The 23,478-nt window shown below is 43.5% G+C and overlaps 1 protein-coding gene across 2 annotated transcripts in view; it reads left to right on the top strand.

Moving 5' to 3' along the window:
• The window catches only part of SLC2A12 (solute carrier family 2 member 12), a 109,610-nt gene that overhangs the window by 39,664 nt on the left and 46,468 nt on the right, over positions 1 to 23,478 (top strand). The window lies entirely within an intron of this gene.

Raw genomic sequence — 23,478 nt, 5'->3', positions numbered from 1 at the left:
GTTATGTCCCTCACAGAAATAATGTCACAAAACCGGCTTAATTGTATTTAATGTTATGCCAACATTAACTTATGGATAATGTAGCAGAACCAATGAACATTTAAAACTGTTCTTCATTTATTATGTCTGCGAGTGATGGTGCATTGACTAACTACTAGAGCTGCCGTCAGTTAAAGTACTTACAGAACTCTATTCTTCAAAATAAAATCTCCCTACCAGACGTCAATGACTTCTGTATCTGCAAACGTTATGACGACTCTCAGATAGCTACCGAAAATGAAAAGATACTTACATTCGCACGAACAAGCTAATACCAATCCAGAACGCCGCCGGTGGCGGTATTTATAAAAACTCTCGCGATACCCAAGGTGATTTTGCGCGCCAAAAATCAAATTACTCTTAATTAGTGAATATAGTCTATTTGTATTTTTTTGGTCTGTTTATTGTGCATTTGGTGAGCGTCTCTGTGCTGTACATTTTTGACAGAGGTGAGGTATTCTGCTCGCGCATACTTTCTGTGCAGGGATCTGTTGCAGCCTGGTTTGTTCTGTTTTCCTAATAGGTGGTGTATTTTGAATATTATTTTTATATGGAGTGTGCAGATGGGAAATGTCCTTGTTCTGCTCTGCACCCTTTGTTGGGGGGAGTTTCCAGGAACGCAGGTGTAGGGTTTATAGTGGGATTCTGTCCTATCCTGTGAAAATCTTCAGAGGGATAGCCTGTTAGTCTGGTGTGGCACATTTATTGAGGACAGAGTGCGGCGGACAGAATGGACTCTGCCCTGGGAAGCTGATGGCTCAGTAAATTGGTTAAGTCTATAAGGTGCCACCTGCCTCTTGTCATTTTGTCCCATCCTGTATAGACCCCAGACTTCACTCCCATATGGAAGAAGTTTATTAATTGATGCTGTCTAATCATTTTTAGTTATAGTTTTACTAGGTGGCTTAAACTGGCTAGGGGTTTTTGTGCAGCATGGCTAGCGATGTCGCTGATACGTGGCCAGCACGTTGTGATAATGGTGCCTCCTGCTTTGTGAGCAGTGGCTTCAGCAGCGGAAGGAGTTTGGTGAAAGGCGAGTGTGGGGAGAGCCGTGGGACCCTCAGGGGCGCGAGGGTGGGGGATGGGGGAAGCGCAGTACGGGGCAGCAAAAAAAACCAAAACCTAGCACCGGCCCTGAGCAGATGATGTGGTTCCTGTTCACAAAAGTGGAAGTGAGGAGGAGGCTGGGAAAGCCGAGGCCGGTTAGTCTGAGCAAATTAATGGAAGCACTGCTAAAACAGAGGATGGGGCAGTTTCTGGACTCCAGTGGATTACAAGATTCAAGGCAGCATGGTTTTACTAGAGTTCAATCCGGTCCGACGAATGTGTTCGGTTTCTGTGATTGGGTGACCAGAGAGCTGGATCAAGGGAGAGCACTAGAGGTTTCGCAGTTGGATTTCAGTAAGGCCTTTGACACGGCTCTGCATAGAAGATTTATAAATGAATTGAGCGTCCTAAAGGATAGTGGTAAATGGAGTTTACTATCACGCCCCCCCTCTCATCTCCCCAACCCCCCTCCTTACAGCTCTCCCAACAAGCCAGAGATTTAGGAGTTATCCTTGACAATCACTTTAATCTAAAGAAGTTCATCAGCAATACCCTAAGGGATGGTTTCCTCAAACTGCAAACCCTCAAAAAATTGAAACCTCTTCTGCACCCCCCTGACTTTCGCACCGTACTTCAAGCTTCGATTCTATCCAAACTTGATTACTGTAACTCCCTCCTCCTGGAGTTACCTAAAAATGTCACTCAACCCTTACAAATTCTCCAAAACACCACCGCTCGAATTATAACCAATGTACGCAGAAATGAGCACATAACCCCTGTACTCATGAACCTTCACTGGCTCCCTATTATTTCACGCATTCAGTACAAATCCCTCTCTCTCATTCACAAAGCCCTCTACAACCCTGAAATGTATTGGCTTAATGGCTCCCTTAAATTCCACCAAGCCAAGACAAAACCACTAAACTGGCATCCACCAGAGCTCGTCTACTCTCAGTATCTGGGCCAACCCTTTGGAACACTATGCCAGTAGATCTGCGCCAAGAGGTCTGCCATACAACATTCAAACGAAAACTCAAAACATGGCTCTTCACTAAGGCATTCACATAGTACTCATCACCAAAATATACTCTCAACACAATCCTCTTGATGACTGTATTCTCTCCCCCCCCCCCCCCCCCCGCACACACAATGTTTTTCCTTCGTCACCTCCTCTCAGCTCACCTCCAGACCCCCTTAACACCCCCCATTAGCCCCTCGCCTCTGTCCCTCAATGCTCCCCCTTCCCACGTCCCTGCTCCTGACACATCCCCCATTTCTAACTTTATGGTCTCGCATTTAATGACTATCTCTCATAGTCGCTACTATCTTGTAACTTCACCTTTATTTTACTATTTATATAACCACACAGTGTACTTTTGTGTAAATAGATCCTTACAACCTATGCTATATTACCACTCCAATGTATTCTGTGTAAATAGATCCCTGCAACCTTTCCAATTCCTCTCTCCCCTCCCTTATGCAACCTATGCAACTCCTCTTCCCCCCCCCCCTTTCTTTCCTTCCTGCTTCCGCCCCCAAACATTTCTCGCAATGTTATCTCTGTTTTCCAATAACTTCTATTTAAGTTTCGTTATTAAGCCTCGTTACTAATTTTATAGTTCTTAATCACTGTTTTCTTATAAGTTCTATGTAAAGCCCTTGTTTGCTGATTTTGAAGCTTTACTGTAAACCGAGCTGATGTTACTTTACGAAGTTCGGTATATAAAAGCCACAAATAAATAAATAAATACTCTGAGAAGGGGGTGTTACTAATGGCATGCCTCATGGTCAGTCCTAGGACTGGTTCTTTTCAACATTTTTGTGAGCGACATGGCAGAAGGATTGTCAGGAGAGGATGGTCTTTTTATCAGTGACATCAAAATCTGCAACGGGGTAGACAGCCAGGAAGTTGTGAAAAACATGGGGAGGGATCTAGCGAAGCTCAAGGATTGGTCTAGAGCCTGACAGCTAAGATTTAATGCTAAAAAAAATTCAAAGTAATGCATTCAGGCTGCAAAAACCCAAGGGAAGAGGTACAAGTTTTGGAAGCAAAATTCTTCTAAGCACAAGAGAGGAGTGAGTTATGGGGCTAATTGTGTCTGATGATCTTAAGGTGGCCAAACAGGAGGCGCTCTCCATAGGTAGTTTTGGAAGACGCTTGGCTGCATTAGGAGAAGAATGATCAGCAGAAAACGGGAGGTGATATTGCCTCTGTACAGATCCCTGGTGGGACCTCATTTGGAATACTGTGTACAGTTCTGGAGACCCCATCTTCAGAAGAATGTAAACAGGATGGAGTCGGTCCAGAGGGTGGGTGTTAAAATGATCAGTGATCTTCGTTCGAAAGCATACGGAGATAGACTTAAAGATCTAAGCATGCATACCCTAGAGGAGATATGTTAGAGACATTTAAATATGTCAGAGGTTTCCTTGCACAGGAGATGAGCCTCTTTCAATGCAAAGGAAACCGTGGAACAAGGCATCATGAGACAAGGGTGAAAGGGAATAGACTTGGGGCTAATCTAAGGAAATATTTCTTTACGGAGAAGGTTGTGGATGCAATGGGCAGCCTCCCAGTGGAGTTGGTAGAGGCAAAAATGGTATCTGAATTCAAGAAAGCATGGGATAAATGCAGGGGATCTCTGAGGAGGTGATGGGAATTGTACGGGCTAGTTAAATAAGACAGCTGGCAGGCTAGTTGGACAATATGGTCTTTTTCTGCCATTATGTTTCTGTGTTACAGCATGAGACCCGGAGTGTGATAATTAGTAGGCTGCACGGCGGGCATGGATAGCCGGGACCCACTTTATGCAGCACACAAAATGCACATTGCACCTCCACATCTTCCCGGTCTGAACCCTTCTAACCTTTGTCTTGTCACGAGGCTGAGTGAGATGGGGAGAGCATGCACTGAGCATCAGATGTGACGGATTCTCATTGCTGAGAGCAGCAGCAGTGATGGAGATCAGACAGTCACATGCGGCAGCCAAGGTTACTGAGCCGGCTGCCCACATTACACCTTCTCCCTTTCTCCGCACTTGTACTCAGAGGGAACTGATCCATCGTGACGGATTCCCCCTCCTCCTTTGTTCTAAAATTTGGAAGGGAGACTGGTGGGATTTTCAGTGCTTTCCTGGTTCCTATTTTGGCCGTACAAGTCCTTTCCATGTCCGCAGTGCCTGCCCCGTGGAGGCTGGTGTGCTACACGATATTTTTGTTAATGTAGATATGTTTTGGGGTGAGTTAAATTTAGTTTCTGGTAGCACTTGCTTAATAAATAGCCCTAGCTTGATGGTGAGTCTATCAAGCTAGGGTGAGAGAACATAGTAGAAATCTCATCCTTGTGAGACTTTCCTCACTCCAAATGATGTCAAATCTTCACCGAGGTGTACTGTGCAGTTTATACTCTGCATGAAAACCTGGCCCCCTAAACCACCATTACCAACACCTCACCTTGAGCTATTAGCTGGCCCTTCTATAGAGATATAAATAGTTGACTACTACACAGGCCTTATAAATAGTCTCCCTCTCCCTCTCTCTCTCATAGGTTGTCTGGGCACTTTGTGAGCTGTGAAATAGAAGTAGTGAGGGGTGCAAAACCTTTCCCGCACCACACGATACTACCTATGGAGAGCGCCTAAACACACCCCTCTCTCTTACCGCGGGCATTATGCATGCGATATTATAGCATGTTCATAAATCTAGGGGTAAGTAAGAGAGTCAAATAAGTAAAGGAAAAGCACTACTTATATAAGTAAGAGAGCCAGATAACTAGCATTTGAAAACGTTTCCGGCTCTTGCGTATTCCATAAATGGCAAACATCTGCTATGCTCAAACGTGTGCACACACGTTTGTGCTCCTAATTTTAATCATTTACACAAGGAAATGTAACTCATGATTTTCCTTAGCACTTATCAGCTTTTATGCTTGCAAATCATCCAGTTTTATGACACGAGCATGAAGGAAATTCCCAGTTTTACCAGTTAGTCCACCAGTTTGCCCGCTCTATCTCTAGGTCATCAAGGCCCCCGTAGTTCTTCAGCCTAAACTTCCCCCAGTTTACTCAGGCCCCTCACCCAGTCAGTATTTAGCTATAAAGAATTTTTTTCAGACTTATACCAGATAATTAGCAGGTGTAAATATGCGCAGGTTACAGCCAGCCATGCGTGTGTTGCTTTCGCAGGTTATAAAATAGCAACTTATACACGTAAATGTTGGCCTCACCCCTAGCCCGCCCCTTTCTTATATGAGCAAATTTATTCGCACACCGTTATAAGCGTGTTTGAGGTTTATAAAAATAGCACTTACGCCAATGTGCGCTGTTTAAGGTTCATTTTAAAAGCAAAATGCGTGCCAAAACTGGGAGATGCACGTATGCCCATCGCTTATTCACGTCTGGCTGAGTTTATAAACCTGCTACAAATGTGAACAAGAACTGAAGCACGAATATCTCACATTTGGGGAAAAAAGTGGCAGAATGGGGCGGGGCTTGAGTGTTCCGGGGCGTGGCCAAGAGAGATGCGCAAATGTAGCAAAACAAATGTGATGCGCGTCCGGTTCTTTTCAGCAGAAATGTACTTCTGCTGCTGATCATGTGGAAGTCTGAATAAAATTATTTATAGTCATGTATGAACTGCTTGGGGGGGTCTTGATTAGGGATTGACTGGACAAACTGGTGGATGAACTGGTTAAACTGGTTATTGCCTTCACATACATATGATGTAAAATGTCCTCAATGGTGTGTGTAAATGCCAATTAATTCTTTGCTGTGCGTGGAAATGCTTACAATTAGGAGCACACATATATGCACTAATCCTATTTTATAATATGTGTACCTACTTGCATGCAGGATATAAAATTTCAACGTTATGTGGCCACGCGCCCATATGCACGCATATATGGGCACCTGCCTGCTCGTTTTAAAGTTACTGTCTCTGCACGCGGATGTGCTCATTTTTACGCGTGCACCTCTTTTAAAATTCACCTTAAAATGAGCAAAACAAGAAAGCAAACCGTGCTGAGCAAATAGAATGGGTTTCATGAGCATGCACACAAGATGATCATTTTTGGCTTGATTTCCAAAGTGACTTACGTGTATAAAACCCTGTTTTATGTGCGTGAGTGGCACTTTGAAAATCAGTTGGGGTGTTGTGAAACCCCATTGCATGAGCACTTTTACCTGCATTAGGAAGAGGTGTTCGGGGGCGGAGTTAGGGCGAGCAAAGCTTTTTACGCACGGTATGCGTGTAAATGCACACGCAGGAAGTTACACCCGTCCTGGATCATATGTGTATGCATGCACTAGGGCAATCCATGAATTTTGAAAGCAGAATTTTGCTTGAGATGTCTTACAGCGTATAAAATCAATACAATTTCATGGTTTACAGTACAGCGACCATCCCATCCCAAAACCTGCTAACAAAAGCACCCACAGTTTCTACCCTCCCTATCCGACTTCTCTCCCTCCCGTCATACAAGAAACAAATAACCCTAAGATATCAAATCATAATTCTACAACAGCATCATTCACGCTTGACATTAAAACTTTATACCTCAGAAGTCCGAGATGCCCTGACCTTTCCCTGTCCCCAGTGCCCATTGGATTACAATGGTGGTTTGGTGGTGACGGTAAAGTTCTAACCTGCTATGAAGTACAAGGATGAGAGTAAGAGGAGGACTGTGTCTGGTGGGGAAGGAGTCCCTTTCCGTTTGTTTCAAAGAACGTGATCGTTCTAATCTCAAATGTATTGTATTCTTGGGTAGTTTTGAAATTCTAAGAAGCAGCGCCCTGCTTCTACCGGTTCATTGTGCGTGCAGTAAAAACGAGAGGATCTGTCTCCAGAGAGCTGGCGGGCAGGCACGTTTTTCCTGCTGAAGTTAGCTGGGTGGTTGTGAACGATGTTGAGTGAGAGAAGCCACCCGCTGAATACACTCGCTTTAGCCGAATAACTTTACACCTAAGCTGATATATTCTGACTATAGGCCGGTAAGTTTAAAGGTATCTAGTGTAATAATGTTTTGGCGGGCTGCAGGATGACCCCACGTCTGGCCGCACTCGGTCCTGGGAGCCACCGATCCGCCTGACGCTGAGGTTTCCTCCTTCCACTACCACATGGCGGGGACTGCTCCGGCGGCGCTGCCTGATGACATCACAGGAGGCTGCCCGTTTTAAGCCCAGCCAATCCCATTCCTCAGGGATGCAGTAAGCGTTGCTTTCCTTTTGCCTCTCTGTCTTGCTGTTGTGTCTGGCCGTGCCCTGCCTTGCCTTCCTCTGGGTCTCCTTTCCCTGCTGCCTTGCTCGTTGTTATCCTGGCCTTCTTCCCATGCCTTGCCCTGCCCATCTTGCTGGTCCCGACCTCGTTTTGGTCTCCGGTGCTTGTCCTGCCTTGTCCTATCTGTCCTGGCCTGCCGCCTGGCACTGACCCTTGCTTCGGACCTCGATCATGCTCTTCTCGCTGCCTGCCCTGACCTCTGCCCGTGTCTGGTCGCTTTCTCTACCGCTCCTCAGGGACGTTATCCTGTCGGCCTCTAGAACCCAAGGGCTCAACCAGCGAAGGAACAGAGCTGCTGCAAGTGAAGCTCCTGTTCAGTCCCACCCAGGGCCTGTCCACCAGCTGTTGCAGTGGACCTAGTAGCTTCGCCTACTAGGCTACGTCAACCACAACACAGCACAAGGGCTCACTACCGTGACATATATCAAGGTACTTGGAAAAAAATCTTCTGGGCCTTCAGTCCATATACTCCAGCCCTTCAACCCCCCAAAAAATACTTTTAAAAGCAGGATAACACCCGATCCCCCTCCCAACTTTCTAACCATCAAAATTTAAAAAGAAAATACAGGTAATAATGACCCCGAGGCTCCCCAACAATATTACATTTAAATTCACCAAGCCCATTCCATCCCCAAACCCAGCCAGATTATGGTACTATCTCACCTGCTTCCAGGAGGCTGAATTTTCATGTAATATCGTTTAGGGTGGGGCTGGCCTCAGGTTGCTATGACCTGTATTTTATTTTATTTTTTTTAATTTTGATGGTTTTGAGCATTGAGAGAAGAATCGAGCAGTATCCCGGAGTAACTTTAAGTAGTTTTGGGAGTGAGGGGCTAGGGGATCAGGCCTGAAGCTCCAGAAAAATATGTATAATTTTAAAAATATACTTAACTGGCTATATTCTGAAAATATTTAAACCCCAGTTTTGTCTGGCTAAATTTGGGACTTAGCCAGACAAATCCCTTTGAATTTTGACCCCTGGAAGTCCTAACAGAAACATTAGGTGCTCGTATAGCTGGATCTGTCTGTCAAGCCAGGCTGTGTGGAGAGGAATAACTGGGCAGACTGGATGGATCTAATGGCCTTTTTGTAGTTATATCTATTATGCTGCTATGTTTTACGGAGGCCTCTTGTCCTTTTAATGCTCCAATAAATCTACAGTACCAGCATATGAGCTGTTATCTGCTAGACTCACTAAACTATTTATGAGGCTGATTGTGGTGGGAAACACTGCTGCACTTTAACAAATTCCGAGTCCTGCCACTCTGCACAATTTTACGATGTGCATAATTATGTAGTGCTTTATTGTGACCTGGAATCAGGGGCGCATTACAGAAAATGATCAGCCCTGGGCGACTTTCTTTCAAAACCGGCCTCGGGGTATCTGACTTTTTCATGCCCTTTCCCTGTGGGACAAACATCAGCAGCTCCCAAAAGTGTCAGGTTGACCCTGGGACCTGTCAGAACAGAGTCCAAATAACTCCAAAATAAATTTCACATTTTCCCTAAGTAACCAAGAAGTACAGTACACTCTAGAACCAAAGGTAAGCAAACAAGAGCTATAGGCCTCATTCCATCCATATAAATCAGTTGCCCTCCTCCCCATACAAGTCTGCTTTTATATATATATATATATATATATATATATTTAATTCTTTTATATTCCGACCTTCATGACAGGTGTCATATCAAATCGGTTTATATGGAACAAGGGGAAAAAAACATTCTATCTATCTATCTATCTATCTATCTCCCTCCTGGATTCCAGGTCTGGCCGGCCAGTGTGTCAAACATACACATGCATTCATACTCAGTCACACAAATAGATTTTCAGATTGCAGAAACTTTATTGGCACATATACTACACTGACATACACAAAGACCCACTCTTTCTTTATCAGATACACTCTCTCTCAGACACAAAGAACAATCCACACACTGAGAGCAAGTGTCTGTGTGTGTGTGTGTGTCCGTGTCAGAGAGAGAAACGTACCCATGCAGACTCTCTTAGAGCCGAAGTGTGTGCATGGCTGTGTCTCCCTCTCTGACACGGGGACACACACACACACAGAGACACACTCTCTCTCTCTCTCTCTGACACGGACACACACACACACTCTCTCTCTCTCTGACACGGATACACACACAGAGACACACTCTCTCTCTCTCTCTGACACGGACACACACACAGAGACACACTCTCTCTCTCTCTCTCTGACACGGACACACACACACACACACACACACTCTCTCTCTGACACGCTCTTCTCGTGCTGCTGCTTACGAGCTCTCCCAGTGAATGCCCCCGCCCCAGCACTGCCACATCGTAGTATAAAGTCCTTGCTTGCTGCCAGCCCTTCTCCGTTCTGCAGCAGACCACCCCCCCCTTTCCAATCCCACTCTCTAAGGGGCCCATGCAATAATTTTTGTGGAAAGCGGGTGCTGAGTTTTCGGCGCCCGCTTTCTTAACGCATGCCTGGCGCCCGCAAGGGGGGGGGGGCGCCATGCAATAGGCAAATTAGATGGTCACGCTAGCAAGGAGGCGCTAGGGTCGCTAGCGCCTCCTTGCTAATGCGACCCCGCGGCGGCTGCCGGTTATGAAGAACGACGCCGGTAAACTCGGCATCGGTTTTCATAACCGTCTTCTAGTAATGAAAACGGATGCCGAGTTTACCGGCGTCGGTCTTCATAACTTGGCGGTCTGCCGAGGTTTTGTTTTTTGTTACTGAAGAAGTACAGAAAAGCATTTTAATATCTGAGAGCTAAATGTGCGTCTGAGAGACACATTTATTTATATTTTTAATGCGGAGTGAACGAATAATAGCCTCATTTGCATGCATTCGCATGCGATGAGCGCTATCTCGTTCACTCCGCGTTGGACGCGGGTTAAATAGGCGCTAATCCCCCTATTGCTTTAGGGGGTGGATTAGCGCCTATTTAACCCTCGTCCGACAGCAGCTGAGCGCACTGTATTGCATGGGCCCCTCAGAGACTCGCTGGTCCCACAGCCAGCTGCTCCCCTCAGGGCTCAGCCCAGTCCCCTCTAACAGAAGCCTCCCCAACACTGCAGAGGTGCTTTCTCCTGGCTCGCCCCTCCCTTCCCGTGCCTGTAGCTTGCCTCCACTTGTCCCTCTCCCTCCCACCACGCCAGTGCATTCCTGTTGACTGCCTGCCACAGTCTGCTGCTTGTATGGATTCCCCAGGCTGTGCTCCCAGGGGAGAGGGGACAGGAAGCGATCCATACTTTTCCCTGGGCTCATAAAAAGAGAAAATTAAGTGCTGGGGAGAGCCACTAACCCAAAGCAGCAGAGCTCCAGATAGAGATCCTGCTTTCTCTTTTGAAGCCAGTACTGCCAGAGCTTGGGCAAAGGGTATCAGGCATCACAGGCGAACCTTACAGCCTTGCACACATTCCAGACCCTCTCACTGCCCCTACATAATCAACAATTATGCATTTATAGTAGCAGACTTGACATGAAAAAGAACATTCAAAGTATAGACGTCTAAGGTAAAACTATCACCTACATCATGTATATTATTTACATAAACTGCTGTGGTACAACCAGAAAACTCTGCAAAAAAAAAAAGACACTTGCAGCAAGATGGTATTGGGACTTTTGCAAAGCATGTGTCTGAGTCTTCATTCCAAGCTCCAGTGCCTTCGGCCTTCTCCCACTGGGACCTCTGTCTGGCCTGCTGCCTCTGCTGCACCCTATGCAAGTCCAAAAAGGCTTCGAGTAGTCAGAGGACCACTCAGAGACCACCATTGCGTTGGTGGTCTCATGGGCGTGCAGGTCGGTGGAGGATTTGAGGCTCCTGACTCCCAGACTTGGACTGTTCATACCATAAGGGTACACACTCTCCTCGTCCCATGCTGGAGAGCTGCCAGTTGCTCTCCGTTCCATCATCAGCGCAACAGATTGTGGTGTGTTTGAGGCTGGTTATCCAAATCTTACTTTGTTATTTATTTATTTATTTATTTCAAGATTCTTATATACCGCGGTACGTATAAAGATACATCACCTCGGTTTACAGACAACATTAATTTTAGCAACAGGCTTTACATAAAACAGTTTATACAAAATTAAACAGCATGAATATATTAATAACAGATTTTACAATTAACCGTTTTAAGGAATATGTAAACAATTATGTAAATTATGTAAATAATTATGTAAATAATAGATATGTTATATCTATTATTTATCAGAATCTGGAGTTCTATTATCAGTGGGGGGACCTAGGCTGGGGGGTTCTACCCTTATGGTTAGGCTGCTATTTTGCATTTCAAAATGGGTAAAAGAATTCAATGGCTAATATTATATGTTCATTAAATGTTAATGGCTTGCATTTTTTTTGTTGATTTATATATTTTTTGTTGATTTATATATTTTTCTCTCTCTAATTGTTTCTTAGTTTAAACTCTGTACTGTCTTCCATTGCCCAGGTTTTATGCTCCCTGTTTAATGTAACTTTACTTTCTACCTTGATGTTAATTGGTTTCCCCTCAGTTACATTGTAAACCGGTACGATAAGACCTAGTCTTGAGCATCGGTATAGGAAAAGAAATTAAATAAATAAAATAAATAAATAAATAAATTTCCCCTTGAAAAGGAAAAAAGTCCTCACAGATCTCCATAAACAAAGGGTAAATATTGCTTTATTGCAAGTAACTCTCCTGGAAGACCAGAAGCACAAAAAATTACACTGAGAATGGGTGGGTCAATGTTCCTACTCGTCTTTTACATCTAGTCAGCAAGGTGTTATTTATTTTTATTTTATTTATTTATTTAGCGCTTTTCTATACCGGCATTCAAGATAGGCATCACATCATGCTGGTTTACATTTAACAGGGGGTGTAAAATATAGATAAATAAATTAAAAAAAACTGTAGCAAGTGAAAAGAAAAACTCTGAAGTTACAATAAAACAAGGGAGTTCAAAACTGGGAGGAGGAAAGTCTAAAGGAATTTAACAGCGAGAGCAGTTATCTACAATGTTCTAGGCATATCTGATTGTGTTGCCATAGTGATTAATAAAAACACTGATTTTGTCAAAGATCATATAATAACTGATCCTAATGGCAGGTTTGTGATCATTGTGGGTACGTTACATGGGATGAAGGTGGTGTTGGCCAACATATATGGCACCAACCCGTATTCACATTCTTTTTTTACCAACCTGTTTTTTAAGTTGGCTGTGGGGGAAGATTACTCTGTTATGTTGTAAGGAGACTTCAATATCTCTGATAATCCTTTGATGGATTGCAAGCCCTCTAAACTCCCCCCCCCCCCCCCCCAAAAAAAAAAAAAATGAAAAGGATGTAGGAGGAGATTTATTTTATTTTTTGTCATGAATTGCAATTTATTGACTCCTGGTTTACTCTACTTGTAGACAACAAGAAGTTCACTGACTTCTGTCATGTGCATAGCATGTATGTAAGAATTGATATATTTAATATATTTTATACCACAAGCTTTCTGGGAGCAGAATCTCCGATGTCTCTTTTTCCCAATCACAAAGTTGTAGTTATTATTCTGGAATTAACTCCTAAACTGCAAAGGACCAGGCAATGGAAGATGCCCCCATATATTTATGAGGACAAAGCGTTTTCCCTTTTCCTAAGGGATAAATGGACGGAATATGCAGAGTTTAACAGCACCCCAGGTATTGGCCTAGTAGTGGACTGGAAAGCAGGAAAGGCCGTACTACGAGGATATATCATTGCCTATCGAGTAGGTAAAAGGAAGGAAAGGAATAGCAAAATTTTAGACCTATCCAAACAAATAGCATCTCTGCAGCATCTCCATATGAAGGACATGTCCAGTTCTCTAAGGAAAGAGTAATGTTGACTAGAGGGGAATTGAATTCATTGCTGACCAGTAAAGCGCAACAAAACCTGCTATATTATAAATTTAGGTTGTATCAATGGGGTAATAAAGCAGGGAAAATGCTCGCGAGATTAGTTAAATCTAATCTGAGACTCAAGGGAGTTGTCACGCAGAATTATGTATGATGACTAGTCGTACACGGATACTTCTATTTTGCAAGCTTTTGAGAGATGTTTTCAACAACTATATTCAGCTGGCTTACTGTCTGAAAAGCAAAGACAGTCAATTTTTGATGATTTGATCCTTCCTCGACTGCATGACACCTCTAGCACGATTTATTGGCAGAAAAGAAACATTTTTAAAATAAATCTAGAGGGATACCGGATGCCCCCATTTAAAGACTGAGAAATTCTTAGAATTATTCTTCAACTTAAAATAGCTAAAACTCCTGGACCAGATGGTTTAGGCCGGGAGTTCTTTAAAATTCTGGGTGAATATATATCGACACCACTCAGGTCTGTTTCATGCAGCCCAGGAGAAAGTATGTTTGAATCAGACCAGGATTTGGCAGTGGTAGTATTGCTCCCCAAACCTGGCAAAGATCCCAGACTTCCAGAATCCTGCCACCCGCTGTCACTTTTAAACTAGGACATGAACATTTTGGCAGCAGTTCTTGCTTGCAGGCTGAACGGAGTGATTCGGGCATTGGGATTTTGGGATCAGACCGGGTCCATTAAGGGCAGATTGTCCAATTCTAATGGCCTAAGAGCGATCCTAGCCATGCAGTCTTCTTTGAAAATCAATAGAGATGGGCTTCTGGTAGGTTTAGAGGCTGAAAAGGCATTTGACTGTGTGAAATGGCCCTAGTTGGTGTGGATTCTGTGCAAATTTGGCCTTGGAGATAATTTTATCCAATGGGTGGAGCTCTTATAAAATAAACCTATGGTTCAGCTTTTGGTGAATGAGTTGTCGTCTGGTGCCTTTTTTCTTGGAAGAGTCACTGAGCCCCACTTCTATATTTCTTACACAGCTTTGAAGGGATATCTGTTAATAAAAACTAAGGGTAAAACTGAGTTGGTTTGCATATGATATGATGTTATTTGTAGGCAATCCAAAGGAGAGTCTTCTGAGAATTATGCAGATGTTTACATATTTTGGATTCTTTTGGGTCGTCACATCAATTATAATCAGTCTGAGGCCTTTCCCCTGGATAGACCCCTTAAGGAAAGATGGATGGGACCTTTTCCTCTTATGTGGGCCATGGATCATGTGCAGCATTTAGGCATTCAGCTGGCACGGTAGTCAGCGGAAATATGAATGTAGCTTCCAGGCTATTTAGATGAAAGCCAAGTCTTTACTGCAGAGTTGGAAGTCGTTACCTTTATCACTTATGGGAAAATGCACTTTGGCAAAAATGATTATCTTACCTAAGTTTTTTTTATTGCCTGCAGATGCTCCTATCTGGGTTAGAAATAAGGAAGTAACAGTCTTTCAGTCTTTAATGAGTACTTTTAATTGGGGTAATAGGAGAACCAGAGTGAGTCTTAAGGTAGTACAATTAGAAAAGAAACAGAGGGATTAGCCTTATCGGATATCCAAATGTACAATGTTTCATGACTTTTGCGCTAGATTCATCAAACTATCGCATGCGATAGGAAGAGCGACATGTTTTATGATAATAGCACACATTGCAGTAAATAGGTTATCTTAGCGCAGGTATTACCACAAAGTGTATTAACTTTTTCCCACTTTGCAGTAATACCACAATCATTGCATTTCCTACCTGCAGCCATGGGGGGGAGAGACAGAGACTATCCATGAGGCCCTTCTATTGGTTAGCTATTTATATCTCTATAAGCGGCCCACCTAGTAACTCGAGGTGAGGTTTAGGTAGTAGTGTAGGGGTTAGGGGCCACTTTGACATTCAGAGTGAGATGTATGAACAGAACAATGCTCTCTTGTGAAGATTTGATTTCCTTCGGAGGAAACTCACACAAAGATAACATTTGTACAATGTTCTCGCAACCTGGCTTGATGAATTCTTTCTCTTTCTCTCTCTCTCTCTCTCTGCCCCTTCCCCAGCCTAAAAATGCCCAAAACAATTTGCGAAAAAATCGCAATTTGCGTTATGGGCATATCGCACAGCTTAACGCCAGCCCACTTTTCCAAAACTCACGCTCCATCTCCTCCCCTTTTAAAAATTAGCATTGCACCATGTGTTATGGTGCTTTTCGCATGAGTTAAGGCATTTTTCATATGCGAAAACGCCATAACGCGACCTGGAAAATAACTTCTAATACTAATAAATTTGATGTTGAGAGTTTAATGTTAGATTGGACCTACCCACATAAACCACTTAACATGAGACATTTGCAAGGGGGAATATTCTCCTCTATACAGTGTTCAGTATTCTGGCTTATGGCTGTCAGGAAAGCATGGATTTGGTCAAGGAAGATTTTGGGTCCCAGTTGGACTGTTTCCTTTTTTCTCACTTTGGACAGCAATGGTGATTTTTTTTTTTTTTTTTTTTACCAGGGTTTGATAGTCCTAGTTTTGTGGGTTGGGCTTGCAAGGGTTTTAAGTCTTTGGGGATTGGATTGATCCTGAGATATCTTCCATATATTCCTTCCACCAGCTGCAGGGGGTCTGGTACTTATCTAACTCTCAGGGTTTTTGCATACCTGCAGGGGAGACATTACTGTCTGCAGGGATCTGGATCTGTTAGGTGCCACTGATGAAGAAGAGAGTTTTTCTGAGACCATCCCTAAAATTAACAAAATAGCCATATGATCTTTACATCTAATTTCTAAACTTTGTCACACATTTGGATAAGTTAACCACTCAGTGAAGGAAGGATCTTGGCGAGGATTTAGAAGACGAAAGCATAATGTACGCCTTTTCAATGCTTATAAATATCTGTCGTCTGCGAGTCTATGGGAAATACACTCTGTGAAGTAATTTAAATTGCATGTCACTAGAACCCTTGGAGTCAAAATGAAACTCTGGGACTCAGAATTATGCCTGAAATGTAATGTACAGCAGGCACGTTGTGCACAATGTTCTCAGGATGTCCAAAGTTTCAATCGTATTAGAGACAAGTTTGTTCCTTCCTTGATCGAATTATAGGATGTCAAATCCCTAGATATGGCTTAATAATTTATTTGAATTTAAGAACATAAGAACATAAGAAAATGCCATACTGGGTCAGACCAAGGGTCCATCAAGCCCAGCATCCTGTTTCCAATAGAGGCCAATCCAGGCCATAAGAACCTGGCAAGTACCCAAAAACTAAGAAGATCCCATGCTACTGATGCAATTAATAGCAGTGGCTATTCCCTAAGTAAACTTGATTAATAGCAGGTGATCGCCACAGGGTCAGAGAAAATGTATTGCTATTGTTTTAATGTTGTTCAGAAAGGAAATTCTTCAGCATTGGAATAGTGATGAGTTGCCCTCTGTCAGCGTTTGGAAAGGTTTTTATGCAGCAGACTGCGCAAATGGAACTAATGTGGAAAAGGAATTTAATTTCTGTCAAGTTCATGAGATCCTAGCTAGGTTGTTACTGCTTCTGAAGTACTTTGCAAAGGGCTGTATAGGTAGTTACATACATATTATTTGTAAGGCACTAGGCCGTGTAGGTAGTTACATACATATTATTTGTAAGGCACTAGGCCGTGTAGGTAGTTACATACATATTATTTGTAAGGCACTAGGCCGTGTAGGTAGTTACATACATATTATTTGTAAGGCACTAGGCCGTATAAGTAGTTACATACATATTATTTGTAAGGCACTAGGCCGTGTAAGTAGTTACATACATATTATTTGTAAGGCACTAGGCCGTGTAGGTAGTTACATACATATTATTTGTAAGGCACTAGGCCGTGTAGGTAGTTACATACATATTGTTTGTAAGGCACTAGGCCGTGTAGGTAGTTACATACATATTATTTGTAAGGCACTAGGCCGTGTAGGTAGTTACATACATATTGTTTGTAAGGCACTAGGCCGTATAAGTAGTTACATACATATTATTTGTAAGGCACTAGGCCGTGTAGGTAGTTACATACATATTATTTGTAAGGCACTAGGCCGTGTAGGTAGTTACATACATATTATTGTAAGGCACTAGGCCGTGTAGGTAGTTACATACATATTATTTGTAAGGCACTAGGCCGTGTAGGTAGTTACATACATATTATTTGTAAGGCACTAGGCCGTGTAGGTAGTTACATACATATTATTTGTAAGGCACTAGGCCGTGTAGGTAGTTACATACATATTATTTGTAAGGCACTAGGCCGTGTAGGTAGTTACATACATATTATTTGTAAGGCACTAGGCCGTGTAGGTAGTTACATACATATTGTTTGTAAGGCACTAGGCCGTATAAGTAGTTACATACATATTATTTGTAAGGCACTAGGCCGTGTAGGTAGTTACATACATATTATTTGTAAGGCACTAGGCCGTGTAGGTAGTTACATACATATTATTTGTAAGGCACTAGGCCGTGTAGGTAGTTACATACATATTATTTGTAAGGCACTAGGCCGTGTAGGTAGTTACATACATATTATTTGTAAGGCACTAGGCCGTGTAGGTAGTTACATACATATTATTTGTAAGGCACTAGGCCGTGTAGGTAGTTACATACATATTATTTGTAAGGCACTAGGCTGTGTAGATAGTTACATACATATTATTTGTAAGGCACTAGGCTTTAATTACATCTGTACAAATGATTTTGAGAGCTTTGGAATCCAGGCAGATATGAATGTGGTGTGTATGATAGTTGTGAATGGAGTGTGAAAGTGTGTGTGTGGGGGGGGGGGGGTCTGTAAGGAGGAGGCTTGCTAAAAGTCACAGGAATGATATCACTTCAGATATTACTATTGTTAACTGAGTAATCTTTAATGTATTCACCACCATTTATAAGGGCTTCTTGGAAAGCTGTTTATCTTTGTTTTTCTTGTTGGCTTCAGTAAATAGATGTTTAAAAAAAAAAGTATAAATAGAAACATGCAGACAGAAACTGAACTGGAAACTGCAGGACATGCTCACTGCGTCACCTGCACTCTCTCATGTCACACACATGCTCACTAGCTCATTTGTTCTCGCTTATGCTTTCACACAGGCCCACCAGCTTAAATAGTCCTCTTGCTCACACATATGCTCATTGGCTCACTCGTTCTCTCTTGCTCACACATATGCTCACTGGCTTAGTCATTGTTACTCGCACACGTGCTCTGGGAACCACAACAAGCTCGACTGTATTATGCAGTGCAACAATGGAAAATAAACATCATTCATAATATTAAAACCATACTAATAAAAATAATAAATATGTCAAAATAGCCGACAAACATCCAATAATTTAAAAAGTCACGCAAATTTATTCTAATACCTCTCAAACACCAATCAAATATTTCAAAACCAGACAAATGCAATAACACCCCAAAATGTAAAATAATGGGATTAAAAAAAATCTCCTCCTCTCTATACCCTACAGTAAATAAATATGAGACCTTTTGATTTCCAGTAATCCAGAGATTGTTGTAGATTTGGGGGAAGGAGGCTGCACAAACTTTATCCTCCCCCTCTCTCTCTCTCTCTCTCTCTCTCATGCTCTCTCATACACACATGCAGGCTGTCTCTCAAATACACATGCGGCGCTCACACACACACAGGCTCTTTCTCTTTTACATACACAGGCTCTTATACACACACAGGCTCTCACTTGCACATATAGGCTCTCACTCTCATGTACATGCCGTCTCCCAAATATACACGTAAACTCTCTCATACACATGTAGATTCACACATGAAGGTGCTCTCTCTATCTCTCTCACACACACACATACAAGCTGTTTTACTTTCATACACACACACAGGATCTCTCTCTCATATACACATAGGCTCTCTCTCTCACACATATATACTGGCTTTCTCCCTCTCACACATACAGGCTCTCTCATAAGCAGGTACTTTCTCATACACATACATTGAAACAGGTTCTCTCTCTCTCATACACTTGCAGGCTCTCTCACACATACACATGTAGCTTCTCTCTCTCATATACACACACACACACACTCTCTCCAGTCTCCCCCTTTTTCTGGGCCTTGTCTTTAGCCGTCATGGGATGACCACACTGCTTCTCACTGTAGGAGGGGGGGGGGGTGGGAGGAGGCCATTGCTTCTAGTGGCCCTGCAATTGCACTGCAGCTGCTGTCTTCTCCCGGCTCTGCTGTTCCTGATGGGGGGCTGTGTAGGCTTTTCTTTAGGCTGCAGTGGGTTGAGCTCTGTCGTGACCCCGCTGAGCCTTTCTTCGGGCTGTGGCAGGTTGGGCTCCGCTGTGGCCCCAACGAGCTCTACTTCCCCGCCGATCCTTTCTTCGGGCCATGATGGCCCCTCTTCTTTGCTTTGGCCACAGGCGATCAGAGCAGCGACACAAGCGACTGCCCCACCAGGGGATGCTTGATACCCTCCCCACCCCCCCCCCGATAGGCCAATTCACTCCAGCCTGGAATTATGCATAAACCCCCCACCCAAATGAATTCCTAGACTTCTTCCCCACATACAGAAAAGGATTATATTTAATAAATGTTTCCAAGTAAGTAATGCTTGTATATCTTCTTTTAAGAACGCCTTCTATTCATTGTGCTCAAAAACAATGCATTTTCTATTCTTTTGCCTTGCTCCCCATCCCTTGGCAAAAGTTGTTTATTGCAAAAGACTGAAATAACCAGTCCTTGTTTGCAGAGAGGGTTTCACTTCAGGGTACCATCCAAAGGAGTCTCTTACAAGATCTAGCTCTGATTTAGGAGCCCGTCTTGTCCTTCTTTCCAGTCTGTCTGCAGTGCACGGTTCTAGCAGACACATCAGTACTGGAGGACACCGGAGTCTTTCTAGGTTCTTCTACACTCATTTGTGTTGTTCTTATATTGGGCCATTGTAAAACTCTATGACTTCTTTGGGGAAAAGGTAGAGTAAAAACTGAAGAATAGAATGCCGTAACGATGCCTTTTAAAAGTCCGAAATGTGATGCGGGAACATTTGAGACCACAAAGTCCCATTTTGCTGCTAGGAGTAATATTATCGCTTCAACTTATTTTTTTTAGAAGTCCCTGGCATGGTTACAGCTTTTAGAGAAGTTTCAGAATGCCTAAGAAAATTTAGAAAAAAATCATGAAGTTTGTCATGGTAGAAGAGTGTGGAAATACAACTGTGAGCCCGACCCTACAGACCCCTTTGAAGAAGGGGTCCAGAGTTCACTTCCTCTACGACCGGGGCTCTTTTTTTATTCCTTCCTGTCACTGACTTTGTGCAGCCGGTATGCTGGATATGATCATTTATCCCACACTTGGCACCCTTGAATTGGCGTTACTCTATTATATGTTTTCCAGCACTGCTGAAATATGATCACACAGTTTCGTCTTCTCTAGTGTTTTTTAGTCTTTTACAAGTAACCTGTTGCTTGTAAAGCCTTGTGCTAAGTTATTGTTTAATGTAAACCGAGGTGATGTAGACCTTTACGTACCGCGGTATATAAAAATCTCCAAATAAATAAATAAATAGTGTTTTCAGGATCGATACACAATTTGTTCACTGGTCATTATGAACTCAAAATATTTCTGTTGACAAAATTACTAGGATTTGGTTTCTATGCTGTGACACGGTCTCAACTATATGACACAAAATTGTTGTTCTCAGTAAGACTCCAGATTACAGGGTTATGTCAGGGAGTCCACGGACCAGATGGTTTTGCAGTTCGGCTTCTAAAGTTTTGTAAAAATTGCAAAGTTCTACCAGCTGACGAAGATCAGGAAAGTAAGATTTGGCACTTTTGCCAGGAATTGCTTACTCTTACAGGCCCGTTTCAGATATCCTGAGTGAGTAAGAAATTTTTTTTTAAATGCCCTGTACGCGTGGCTGGGCCATGTGCACGCAGAACCAATTTTCGAAGGGGCACGAGCACGCGCGTAAAGCCCCAGTACATACACAAGTGCCAGGCTTATTCGAAGGGGCAGGGGTGGGCTGGGACAGCGCCATTGTTCGCTGTCCTGGTGACTTGCACACCGGCGGCTGGCTCGGGAGCTGAAGTAATTTGGAAAACAAAGAAAATTTAAAAAAAAACAGGTAGGGTTTAGGGGGTGGGGAGGAGGGAGGAAGTATGGGTAGGGGGGGTAGGGAACTGGGGAACACCCGAATGCGTTACAGCGAGGAAATTGCTAAAGCGCCCCTCTTGCGCTCGCCGCCTGCACATACGCACGTGGATTATAAAATCTGGCGTGCAGGTGTGCCCGGCCCATGGATTGTATAACACGCGCTTCCCGGCGCACACACATGGACGCGCTGATTTTATAACGCGTGTGGCCGGGCTTCTTTGAAAATTAGCTTGGCGCGTGTAAAGCCTGAAGTTTACGCATGCAGGGCATTTGCAATCCGGGCTTAAGGGTAGTAACCACCGCACCAGCATGTTACCTAATGCAGCCTTTTCTTCATTTCCATCCTTTAGCTTTTAGGGATCCACAGTGTTTATCTCCGCCTCCTCCAGAAGGACATTCCAGGCATCCACCACCCTCTCCATGAAGAAATATTTTCTAATGTTGGTTCTGAGGCGTCCTCCTTGAAGTTTCATACTTCTACTGATTTCTTTCCAATGGAAAAGGTCTGTATCACATCTCCCCTGTGCCTCCCGTCTTCCAGGGTGTACATGTTCATATCCTTCAGTCTCTCCTCATAGGTTTCTAAGCCCCTACCATTTTGGTCGCTCTTCTCTGGACCGCCTACATCCTATCTCTGACCCTTTTGAGATACGGTCTCCAGAACTGAACACAATACTCCAGGGGAGGCCTCATGAAGGGCATCACCACCTCCATTTTCTTACTGGCTATTCCTCTCTCTATGCAGCCCAGCATTCTTCTGGCTTTAGCTATTGCCTTGCAACATTGCTTTGCCATCCTCAGATCGCCAGAGACTATCACCCCAAGATCCGGCTCTTGGCAAGAGGGAGAGGGGCAGGTAGCAGTGGCATACACTCTCCCAAACAGACGGGCTGATGCAGTAACCTGTGCATTAAACCTGTCTGCTGGAATTCAGCACAGTTTGGGGCTGGTGCAATAAAGAGCTCCCAGCATAGTGCACAGGTTTCCACGTGGTGGGATGCGCGTTTTTGATGCTCTCTAGACTAGGGCTGGATGCAGTAAGGAAGTTAGCACGTCCAAAGCACTCACAAACACAAACGTGAAGCCGACAGCGCCTGTCAGATGTTAATAGAATGGAGATGAGGACATTCGCTATTACCCCCGCTGCAGTCAGGTGCTGGGTGCTCAACACACACTTTTTAATGCAGCAAATTTAACTTCCGCCTCGGAGGTGGAGTGAAGTCAGTTTGCAGTCAAGGGCTCATGAAAAACATTAAAACTTAGGTTCTCTGGGTTGTGATCAGTGTGTCCTCCCCCTTAGTATCGTCGTGTCACTTTAATTTATTGCTTTTGGTGGAGAAAACCAATACAGGTTCTCAATTAGTGCGCCTCATATTTAAATATTGAATCAGGTGCCCAGGGGACGTGGCTGTGCGCTTGTTAGAAAGCGGGCGTGCAATACATCTTATTACATTGGCCCCAGAGGTAGCTCTTCAAAAGCCATTTAGTTGGCTATGGCTAGACGGATAACTTGTCTAAATGACAATTTTCATGTTCTGTTTCAATGTAAACCGATGTGATCTTTATTTCATATAGGAACACCGGTATATAAAAATCTAAAAATAAATAAGTTTTGGTATTTTCAACCTCCTTATCCAGCTAAAATCTAATGGGGTGAAAAAGAGGCATGCTGAGGGAGTAACTGGGAAGAGCTACTTATCCGGCTAAGTTACAGGGTCATTCATCAGAATGCGATAGGGAGTTATCGTGGGCGGAGGAGAAAGAGAGAGAGAGCGCTTCTGGAGTGGAACACATATTTGTCATCAAGTAACGCGAGGTGAGATTTTGTTGGTGGTCTAAGGGTTGGGGGCCAGTTTTACATGCACAGTCAGAGGTACGAACAGCACAGTGCACAGCAGGGAAGGTTCGATGTGATATGGAGTGAGGAAAGGTACACAAAGATGAGATTTCTGCAGTGTGCTCTCGCCCTAGCTTGATAGCAGCCAGGTAGAGAGCCTGGTCACTTCTCAGCTAGGCCTAACCACACCTCCCTTTTATTTATTTATTTTTTTTTTTTTTTTATCACGGGCGCTATTCATGTGAAAATTATAGTAAAATGATGAATCTAAGCCATAGCCA

The sequence above is a fragment of the Rhinatrema bivittatum genome, chromosome 3, assembly GCF_901001135.1.
Source record: "Rhinatrema bivittatum chromosome 3, aRhiBiv1.1, whole genome shotgun sequence".
NCBI lineage: Eukaryota > Metazoa > Chordata > Amphibia > Gymnophiona > Rhinatrematidae > Rhinatrema > Rhinatrema bivittatum.
Note: the sequence above shows the minus strand (reverse complement) of the source record. Positions and strands in the feature narration are given on the sequence as shown.